The following is a 10,370-nucleotide window of genomic DNA, read 5'->3' as shown; positions in this document are numbered from 1 at the left end:
ATATTATCTTCTGCCTTTATAGCTAACATTAATGCTGTTCCGTTTCGTTAGATTTTCCATCCCTGATATTTTTCTTTTGACACTAATTTCCTTATTTCAGGATCCCTTCTTTGCAGACCTACCAAGTCAATTTATTCGATTGTTTCCCCTTCTGATTTTGCTATTGGGTCAAATCAGTGGCGGATTAATGATTTTGCCGCCCCTAGGCCCTGAAATAATTGCTGCCCCTGGCAGCTGGCCCCATATGAACTTCATTTAGCATTTTTAGTTTTAATCTATATAGCGCGATTTCGGTTATAGTGTGAGACCGTGCATGGATCCAAAACGCCGCGTTCAAACGGGAGTCCGGTTTTATATCAAATATTTATTTTTTATTTTAAGTAGATACAATGAAAGAAATAAAAGTATTTGAGTAGTAAGCAATTACATTTGTTTATGCCTACACCTTTGAGTGACAAACTTGTTAATTAATTCTGTATAATCCAGAGAAGTTGTTAGATCCTTTTCAATTGTCAGGAGAGAAAGGGAGTTTAATTTTTCTTCACTGAGATTAGCCCTCAAATAGTTTTTCACCCTTTTTAATGCCAAAAATGATCGTTCCACTGAACTGTTTGTAGCAGGTGTGCAAATGAACATTGAGAAGGCAATATCAAGATTTAGATATACTGAATGAATGTTTCGATTTTGAAGAAGGCTGCAATATCTTAGAATTGACTTCTTTTCATTTTCAGGAATTTCAACACCTTCCAGATATGATCGAAAATGTAGACACTCATTCACGAATGATTCTTCTAAATCTCTTTGGTAGCATAGCTGTAATTTTTTAGCATGAACTGTTATATCTGCTGTAACAAAGTATTGGTAATGTTAGAGAGAAACTGAAATTTGCCATAAATTTCTTGATACGCATTACTTCTGCATTTCAATTCAGAACATACAAGGTCTAGTATTGTTAAAAAGGTATCTACTTTAAATTTATCTCTACCACACATTTCCACTTCAACTTCACGTGTCTCCTCAGCTTGCAGTTTACGCTTTGTTTTTCACTTTATGTCAAATTCGTAGTCTTCAATTTCAGATTTTTCTTTGGCTTTCTCTTCGTACATATCAAACAAGTCCTGTATAGAGTTAATGTATCCCATTAGTGAGTTGTAGAGTTCTACAACTGTCCGTATATCCATATAAATATTTTGCAGTTTTTGGCTAGTTATATGAAATCTTTCCAAGAGTGAGCCCCAAAATACAGCCATAAAAGCTGCCTCAAGTCGATCAAGTTTTCGCTGCAGGCCTGCAGCTTCATTACGTGTAACAAGTTTCTCAATAGCATCTTCCTTTATTGTATTTAAGGCTTTAATTATAGCATTCTAGTTTTCACTCAGATTATGACAAGCTTTCTCTCGAGATGACCAGCGAGTCTCAGGAAGTCTTTTTATTACTTTACTGCCTGGCTTCAAATTAGATAGTAAAATCTCCCACCGGTGAGTAGAGGCAGAAAAAAATGAATAAAGATGTTGGACAGTTGAGAAAAATGAACGTGCTTCTTGACAACTTTCTGCTGCACATACTCCAACCAGATTTAAAGAATGCGCAGAGCAAGGCACATACACAGCATAAGGATTTATATTCTTAATTCTTGCTTGCAACCCGCTATACACACCGGACATGTTAGTGGCATTGTCGTACGACTGGCCACGGCAGTTTGTGATATCTAATCCATAACAATTCAAAGCTAAAAGTACAGCATCAGCTAACTGTTCTGATTTGTGGTCAGTATTTGGTAAAAAACAAACATAATTCTCTACTGGTATGCCATCGTTTACATATCTCAGTATAAAAGCCGATTGATGAACATGAGTTATGTCAGGAGTTGAGTCAACATTTACTGAGAAATATTTGGCTTCTTTTACTTCTTTAATAATATTTGAAATCACATTTGAAGCCATCAATGTTATAAATTCATTACATGTATAGGATGAAAGATAAGATATGTTACCTCGACCTTCATTTCCATAACGTGCAATGTGACTTGCTAAAAATGAGTCGAATTCTGTGACAAGCTCAAGGGTCATCATATAATTGCCATTATAAGGTGATCCAAATTTTTCCACTGTGACAAAGTTCCTCCTCTATCTTGGTGGGTCCTGCGCTTATTCGCATATTTGCTAACCTCAGTGATCTTCCCCACAGTCTGGGTCAACTTCTCCTGTGTCTGATCAGGAGTTGGGAGGTTTGGGGGGAACCCGGGCCCGTCTTCTACTCCAGGTTCCAGCCCAGGGCCCTGTGGATTGCAGCTGTCTATAGTGCCTCCTGTAACAGCTGCATGACAGCTACAACTCCCTGGGCTACTTCCCCATGGCCTCCTCCAAACACCTTCTTTATCCTCACCACAAGACCTTCCTCCTGGTGTCTAATAACACTTGTACTCTTCAGTCCTCCAGCAGCACACCCTCTCACTCTCAGCACCTTGTGCCTCTTGCTCCCAGCTCCTCACATGCACTTCCTCTCCTCTGGCTCCCTCTGGCTTGACTGGAGTGAACTCCTTTTTAAACACAGGTGCCCTGATTAGCCTGCCTTGATTGGCTGCAGGTGTTCTAATCAGCCTGTCTGCCTTAATTGGATCTAGCAGGTTCTTGATTACTCTAGTGCAGCCCCTGCTCTGGTCACTCAGGGAACAGAAAACTACTCATGCAGTGACCAGTATATTTGCCCTCTACCAGACTCCTGTACCCCACTGGTTTGGGTCTGTCACACCACCTTACCTCTAAACTTCTGCTGGAAAGTTTCTTTATCACTGCTACAATCCTCTTCAACACATTTCTCCAATACATAATGTCTTCTTCCATTTGAAATTTTAAATTCATATCAATTCTTGTGGATATTTCACCTCTCCTCACCATTATCAGTACACACGTTTTATGTTCAGTCAAATTTTCATGTTCACGTAGTCAAGCTGATATGTTTTTCCAGTCATGGTATCCACTCATTGCCAGACTAGAGATTCCTCCGAATAATTGACATGGGGCACAAAACACGTCTCCTTTTCTCTCCGAATATACAAGATATTGCTGTGGCTTTACTTCACCGTTTGAAAGATGTCGTTCAAACACATTTTTTGTTAGAACACGCATTTTATCAGTATGTTGTTTTTTGAGGTAGTAAAATCACTATTGGTATTTTGTTTAATACCATGTGTTGATAAATACTCAATTGTAGCATCATTCAATATCCATTGGGCTGGGTCGTCACTTATATTAGATATTCCAATGTCAGATTGAATTTCTGATTGATGTAATTCGCAAATCTCTGCAGTATTGTCAAAGATATCCAGAGCAACATGATTCCCGGTAGTCTCTGATACGCTAGTATTTGGAACATTTTCTTCAACACTAACCGCAGCCGGAATTTCTTCATTACTTTTAATATGTACTTTATACACATCAATATTTTCAATATCAACACCACTATTTTCACTTTTTACTTCAATACTTCTTTCAGCTTTTTTTTCTGTCTCACTGTCGGCACTAACTGATACAACAAAGGAATCAATTTTGTGCATTTTTGCTATCATTTCATTTTCCCTTTCTTTATAGTATTTTTTTAACTTAATTTCTTCTTTCCGATCATATTGTTAATTAACGCTTAGGATTGTTGTGACTCTAGTCTCAAGTATGTTGTTTACTAAATGGCGTCTCCGTCGCGCTGTCATTGGCGGTTTCAATACGCACTATCATGATTGGTAGAATCACGGTGCGCGATGCTGCGATTACAAAAATGCTGGGCTGCTATTTTAAATTTGCCGCCCTAGGCTTAGGCCTTGTTGGCCTAGGAGATAATACGCCGCTGGGTCAAATTAGGATTGTGGCTGTCATGAGACATTCTAATTGTAGCACATCAGATGTAAAGTTTACCCTCTTCATAATAACTGGATCTATCCACAAACCAAATTACATCTACTTTTTTTTATTGTTTTCCCTAATATTGCTCCACTCCAGAACAATACAGGTCCTTCTAGAGGGATTTTTGCTAGAGGACACTCATGTTCTTCAGTTATAAAGCCACTGGGATTGAAGATACAACTGGGACTTTTTTCATGCTTATATTTTTGTTTAATAATGCTAACATCCATTTGGCTAGTCGAGGGCTAGGTACATGGCGATCATTGATTTTTCCTGTTAGCATGGACTTTGCTGGTGAGTGAGATGTTTTAAGGAGCATTGGGGATAATCCCACCAGATATTCTTAGTATTTCAGAGCCCAGACTAATGCCAATCTTTGTTCTACTTCATTTAGAATTTTGGAAGCATATGCCATTGGCCAAAGACTTGTGCTATGGTCTTGACTAAGTACTGCGCTCATTCCAATACTAGTAGTGGCCAACTGGAGCACAAAAGCTTGTCCTGTTTTTGGATAAACTAGGGCTGGAGCCTGTGCTAAGGCTTGCTTTAACTGTGTTAAATCTTTCTGCTGTTTCAATTCCCATTCCCAATTATTACCTTTCTTTAGTAATTTTATACATTAGAGCATCTTTTTCTGCATAATCTTCAATAAAATCTCTAGAAAAGTTGGTTATTCCTAGAAAAGACCTTAAAGTAATATCCATCGGGACTCGTACAAAAGCTTATGCCCAAATAAATTTGTTAGTCTCTAAGGTGCCACAAGGACTCCTTGTTGTTTTTGCTGATACAGACTAACATGGCTACCACTCTGAAAGTAATGTCTATAGTAATTCTACCCTTTGCCTATCTGGTGACCTTTCTTCTTTTCCTAATATTACTTCTAAATAATTTACTTGCTGTTGGCATATTTGAGCTTTTCCTGGACTGACTTTTATCTTTTGCAAAACCTGATCTAATATTTCTATATTTTCTTCCCTAGTTTTTGTCCTAATGAGAATGTATTCCACATATGAAATAATATTATCCTTGCTGGGTATTCCATCCCACATTTTGATTACAGGAATATGACAAATAGATGGGCTATTATGGAAACCTCGTGGAGTTCTACTGAATACATACTGCTTTCCCTGGAACATGAATGCAAATATGTACCAAGAATTTTGGTGCAAAGATACGGCAAAGAAAAGCATTTGCCAAGTCCAGGGCTGGGAACCACTGAGCTCCTCCTGCTATAGAGGCTATTACCTCTAGATATTTAGCTGCTACTAGAGCAATCATTGGGATTACTTTGTTGAGTGGCCTGAAAACAATGGTTAACCCCCAGGTCTTACCATCTGCTTCCAGCACAGGCCAGATAGTTGCATTATTTACACTTTGTTGCTCCATGATAACTCCTTGATTCAAAAGTCCCCAAATAGTTTTTATTAGACTAGATTATGCTTTTTCGGAGTATTTATATTTTGGGGGGGATTAGGTCCAGTGATCAGAACTTCTTCCCCTATTTTCCCACATTCTGTTTTATCCATAGCCCAGACTTCCTTACACTTTCATGCAATCTTTAACATTTCTGTTGGCCAATTGGACCACTTGATTTTTCCGGCAGCCAATGTCTACCTTAGTTCAGTGGTGACTGGCTATTCTGAGGGGTCTGTTTTATCTGGGGGCATTTACCAGAACACCATTTACTAAATGTTCCATAATTTGGACTTTTCTCAGTGTCTGCTTCTATTATACCATTGCCATCTAGATTCATTAAGCCGGATTGTCCTATTGCTTCTTTTGTTCCTAACTCAAACTGAATTGGAGGGCTAAATGGCACTTTGCTCTCTGCATCATTAAATCCTTGCAATCTTTTTATTTCTACTGGGGGTCCAAATAAACTTTTTTCCTAGTGCTAATTAAAGAAAAATTGGCACCTGTGTCTACTAGCATATCTTGTCCGAATGCTTTCTTGTTAAATAGGGCCCCCCACACCTGACTGTCAGTATCTCTGTCCAGGGTGCTGCAATCTTTATACAGGATCAAAGCAGGTAAAAATCTCTTGTAACACTTCTGGATGAATTTCTGGTAAAAGATATTTGTGGTGTTCTCCATGAGTTATAAGGTCATAAGGGACTGAGGAAAATTAAGACCTTTTCCACGGTCACATTTTTATTTAACAGGGCTAACGTCCATTTGGATAATTTAGGACTTGATACATGACCGTCATTGATTTTACCTATTAATACATATTTTACTGCTGAATGAGATGTTTTTAGGAGCACTGGAGATACTACTAGATATTCTCAATGTTGCAGAGCACAAACTAATGCCAAAATCTCCTTTTCACAAGCAGTAAATCCTTGTTCTACAACTCCAGGGGTCCCCAATGCGGTGCCCGCGGGTGCCACCCATGTCCTGGCCGGCGGTGGAGCATCCGCTGAAATGCTGCCGAATTTCTGTGGCATTTCGGTGGCAACACCTCTCGATGACGTCACTTGTCGGCAAGCATCATCATCAAGAGGTGTCGCCACCGAAATGCCACAGAAATTTGGGGGCGACGCGACGCTTTTCAGCAGCGTCATCATCGAGAGGCATCACCCCCGAATTTCTGCGGCATTTCAGTGGTGACGCCTCTCTATGATGTCGCTTGTCGGTCGCAAGTGACGTCATCGAGAGGCGTTGCCGCCGAAATGCCGTAGACATTCGACGGCATTTCAGCGGATGCTCCGCTGCCACGGTCCTTCGTCTGGCGCCCGCCAGACGAAAAGGTTTGGGACCATTGTACTACTCTTTAGGAAGCATATGCTAGTGGTCGAAGACTTGGGCCATAGTCTTGACTGAGAACTGCACTTGTTCCAGTATTGATAGTAGCAAACTAAAGCACAAAAGTTCCATCCTACTTTTGGATAGGCTTAGTGTGGGGCCTGTGCTAATGCTTGCTTAAGTTGAGTTAGAACTTTCTCCTATTCAGTCCCCATACTCACATGTTACCTTTTTTCAGTAGTTTATATAGTAGAGCAGCTTTTTCTGCATGATTCTCTATAAAGTGCCTCAAAAAATTAGTGATTCCTAGAAAAGACCTTAAAGTTGATATATCTGTGGTGGCTGGCAGTGTTTGGAGCAATTCCACTGTGCTTGTCTGGTGACCATCCTTCTTGTCCTAATATTACTCCCAAATAATTTAATTGTTGTTGGTATATTTGAGCCTCAAGGCATGACACCTCACAAAAACCAGTCTCACTTTCCCTACTTTGCATGTTGGGGAAAGGGGAAGGGTAGGCGGGAAGGATATGAAAGGGATGTAATCTGACTGAACTATTTCCAGGACCCAGCGGTCCTGGGTGACCTGTTGCCAGACATGGTGGAAAACCTGGGGGCAGTGGCCAAATAGCAAATAGGCGGTGGAGTCAAGGGGTGGTTGTGAAGACCCCAACCAGCACTTCAGAATTGGTGTTTGTTTCCTGATGGGTCGGAGGTAGCTGGTTGCACATGGTTTTGTCTGCGCCTAGGAGGTCTGTTGCAGTTACTCCCAATATCATACAATCCGGGCTGGGGCCAGTGATATTGTTGTGCGCGGGGCCTCTGATAAGGTTGATACCATTGTGTCCTGGTGAGGGACGGGTATATGCTCAGTGTGCACAGTGTGGCCCTAGAGTCTTTCATAGTGTAAAGGACTTTGTCAGATATTTTAGAAAAAAGTTTATCTTTGTCAAAGGGAAGGTCTTCCACTTTGGTCTGCAGATCTTTGGGGATACCGGATGCAGACAGCCAGGAAGACCTCTGCATCACCACTGCAGTTGCAATAGTGTTGCCTGCTGTGTTCACCATGTCCAGGGATGCCTGTAGTGCCATCCTGGACTCCAATTGACATTCAACAAGGACTGACTTAAAGTCCGTTTTCCTGTCATCCGGGATATGGGAGGCAAAATCAAAGAGCTTGTTGTAGTTATCGTAGTCATAGCTTGTGAGGAGAGCAGAATAATTTGTAGAATGGAAAAGGTATAAACTTTATGGCCCAGGAGGTCAAGGCGTTTGAGGTCCTTGTCCTGCAATTGGGACGGTATTGTGGCTATATTGTTCTGTATGTTGCTGCATCCACCACAAGAGTGTTGGGTTGTGGGTGGGAATATAAGAAATCTATGTTCTTAGCGGAAACATAATATTTACGTTCAGAGCTCTTGCATGATGGTGGGATGGAGGCAGAGGTCTGCCAGAGGATACCAGCTGGTTCTAGGAGGGCTTCGTTTATGGGTAGTGTGATCTTTGAGGGTGCAGAGGGTTAGAGGATTTTAAGGAGTCTGTTGTGTCTCCTGGACTTCCTCCAAAGAAATATCCTGGCTGAGAGCCACCCTCTTGAAAAGTTCCTGAAATTGCTTAAAGTCGTCCATATTTTGTGGTGGTAGAGGCATGAGGGCTTCATCTGTGGCTGATGGAGAGCCAGGAGCTGGTAAATCCAGGGAGGGTTCATAGCCCACATCTTCAAGAGGGGGTTCAGGAGATTTTCTGCGACCCCTCTCATGAGCACCTACTTTTCATAGAAGTGTCTCGTCTTCTACAGCTAGGTGCAGTGGAACCCGTACCAATCCAACATCGGGAAAAAGGGTCCTACTCCTACTACTTTCTTACCCAAAGGAAAGGTGAGGGATGGAGACCTATACTAGACCTACACTGACTAAACAAATTTTTACATGTACAGAAATTCAAGATGGTCCTACTGGGCACAATAAATACCTGTGCTGGAACAAGGGGACTGGTTCACAGCCCTCGAACAATAAGATGCCTATTTCCACATATCCATTCATCCAGCACACAGACACTTCCTGTGATTCACACTTGGGCACCACCACTTTCAATACAGAATACTTCCATTCGGACTCTCCATAGCGCTGAGAGTATTCTCCAAGATTCTATCTGTAGTCATGGCCCACCTCTGCAAACATAGGATTATATTTTTCCCCTACTTAGACGACTGCCTTATCAATGGCGGATCGTACGACGAAACATTCAAAGTGACGCATATTATCATCTTCCATAGTCTAGGCTTGCAAATAAACTTCCAAAAATCTACCCTGATACCCACACAGCAGATAGAGTTCATCGGAACTCACCTGGACTCAATTTGGACCAAAGCCTTGCTCCCATACCACAGATTCCTCGCTATTACCCATGTCATACGCGCGCACTCCATTTGCCCTAGAACACAGGCACGGACCTGTCTACAGCTTCTTGACCACATGGCAGCCACCATCTTCATGGTCAAATATGCCAGGCTGTACATGAGATGCAGGGCTGGCTCAACTCCAACAACAAACCCAGCAGACACAGATTCTGCATGACGCTAACTCCTCCAGTGAATGTATTGGCCTCCCTACAATGGTGGACAAAACCAGAGAACCTATGCACACGTGTCCCCTTCCATCCACACTCCCCAGTTCTCATGCTCACCACAGACGCTTCCCTGATAGGTTGGGTAGCACACCTAGGGGACCACACGGCACAGGGCCACTGGTCAGAGATGCGTCTGCACATAAATCTTCTAGATCTCAGAACAGTCAGGTACGCTTGCTTTCACTTTCTCTCCATCATAAAGAACAAATCCATTTGGATCCTCATGGACAATATAGCATGTATGTTCTACATCAACAGGCAGGGGGAGCACGATCACACTCCCTATTCACAGAAGCCATCTGGTTATGGAATTGGTGCATACAACATCACATAGAAATCACTGCTTCTTACCTGCCTGAGTGCCACAACACTACCATCGACACACTCAGCAAACACTTCTCCAAGGAACATGAATGGGAATTGCATCCCACGATACTCTGACAGCTCTTCTCCCACTGGGATACCCCATCGATAGACCTGTTTGCCACATTTCAGAACTGCAAATGCCATCTATTTTGCTCCAGAGTGGGACTAGGGACCACTTCCCTAAGGGATGCGTTCCTCAATCCCTGATGTACGCTTTTCCGCCAATCCCACTGATACACGGGGTTCTACGCAAGTTCAGAGATGACAAGGCCAGAGTCGTACTTATTGCCCCAGCTTGGCCCAGACAAACATGGTACCCTTACAGGCTGCTCTTGTCCATCCGTTCTCCAAGAACTCTTCCCAACAGACCAGATCTGTTCTCCCAGGACAACGACCAGCTTCTCAATCCGCAGCTCCAGAAACTTCATCTGACAGCGTGGTTCCTTCATGGTTTCAAACCCACAAATTAGTCTGTTTGGAGCAGGTCCAGTACGTCTTCCTGCACAGTAGAAGAGACTCCACTCATAAGACTTACCTGCAAAAGTGGAAACACTTCTCTGTATGGTGCATCCACAGACACTTGACACTCCAGACTGTAACCCTCCCTGACGTCTTAGACTACTTTTTGAAACTAAAACAGGATGGGCTCTTGCTCAGTTCTATCAGAGTACACCCCGTGGCCCTCACCACCTTCCATGACCCGCTGGACAGATATTCACTTTTTGCCCACCCCACCAT

General features: G+C 42.3%; 1 pseudogene; it reads right to left on the bottom strand.

The window, feature by feature from the left end:
* Nucleotides 1–423: 423 nt before the first annotated feature.
* On the bottom strand, nt 424–10,081 carry LOC115649366 (annotated as a pseudogene).
* Nucleotides 10,082–10,370: the final 289 nt, after the last annotated feature.

This window comes from Gopherus evgoodei, chromosome 3 (assembly GCF_007399415.2).
Source record: "Gopherus evgoodei ecotype Sinaloan lineage chromosome 3, rGopEvg1_v1.p, whole genome shotgun sequence".
Taxonomy (NCBI): Eukaryota; Metazoa; Chordata; order Testudines; family Testudinidae; genus Gopherus; species Gopherus evgoodei.
This window is presented reverse-complemented; position numbering and strand designations above follow the sequence as displayed.